Here is a 1,641-nt window from a genome sequence, read left to right on the forward strand (position 1 = left end):
AAGTAAGTAAGAAAGAGAAAAACAAATACTGTATGCTAACACATGTATATGGAATCTAAAAAAAAAAAAGGTCATGAAGAACCTAGGGGCAGGACGGTAATAAAGACGCAGACAAGGAAGGGTAAGCTGGGATGAAGTGAGAGGGTGGCATGGACATAAATACACTACCAAATGTAAAATAGATAGCTAGTGGGAAGTAGCTGCATAGCACCGGGAGGTCAGCTCAGTACTTTGTGACCACCTAGAGGGGTGGAATAGGGAGGGTGGGAGGGAGATATGGGGATACATGTATATGTAAAGTTGATTCACTTTGTTTTAAAGAAGAAACTAACACACCATTTTAAAGCAATTATACTCCAATAAAGAGGTTAAAAAAATAATTAAAAAAAAATAAAGATGATGAAACTCAGAGTGGTGTACAACCATTGCAATGTCATGTAATGATACTGGTATGTATGTCCATAATTTCATTGCATCATTCTGTCACTACTACCACCACCTTCCTAGTCAAATCTGCCATTGCTCCTCATTGGACTACCACAACAGCTTTCTCACTGTTTTATGGAAACCTACAGACAGTTTCTGCATGTGCTGTTCCCTGTGCTCAGAAACTCTTCCTTTCCTTTTCCACCTGGTCATGTCTGACTTACTGTTCTCATCTCAACTCAGGGGTCATCTCCTGTTCTCCTTGGCTTGGTAAAACACCTCTACTACAGGATCTCTTGCTGTTTGCTATTTTGCAATTTCTTTGTCCTAAGAACATTTTGTCAATTTTAACAAACGTCTGTATATTCCATGTGTGCAGGGATTAGTTTGTGTTTACTCACCACATAAAGTTAATACATATTCATTGAATCAATGATTGATAGTTTAGTTTAATAATTACGTTATAATTGATAATATGTGTCTTGGTTCTTAATCTTAGTTAAAGTGTGGCATTGTTTTAACTTACTATTGTAGGCAAATAAATTGAATTTTTTCCTAATATCCAGACAAAATAAGCATCTATTACAAACTCAGACCTTATGGATCTCCTTTATTTTTGTCATCCCCCTAATATCCTACACTACATGATATTCATTAAAACCTTTCTATTTAAGAGGTAAGCGTCCTGAAAACATAACTGGAATACATCAGTTTTGTCTTCAAAGAAGACCAAGCTGTGACCTTGACAACCATTCAAAGCACTAGCCACCCACCTCCAGACCTGAACATACTGTGATCAAGGAGCAAGGTAGGGTTTTTATAATGGGCCAGAAGTAAATAGATGATTGAATTATTGCCATTCAGCAACTAGCCACTGAGCGAGCACTGCAGTATCTTCTGTGAGGATAAAGAAATGAATCAAAATAGATATCTTCTCCTCACAAAGCTTACAGCTTTGCGGAAGAAATAAGAGAGATTCATAAAAATAAGAATATACATTAGCAAGTGATATACGTGTCCTGTTATCTGAGAACCAGATGTTAATGTTTTTACTTCTCCTTTCTGAAAATTTTGTTTTAGCAAAAATTACATTTCCGGTTTCAGAAGTTTGGGGACTCTTCCAGGCTAAAAATAAGATACAAATATATGCCTCCCCTAAAACTTGTCCCGCCCTCTACATTCTACATTCTGGAATATTGTCAATCTTCTCTGTGT

This window comes from Physeter macrocephalus, chromosome 7, assembly GCF_002837175.3.
Source record: "Physeter macrocephalus isolate SW-GA chromosome 7, ASM283717v5, whole genome shotgun sequence".
NCBI lineage: Eukaryota > Metazoa > Chordata > Mammalia > Artiodactyla > Physeteridae > Physeter > Physeter macrocephalus.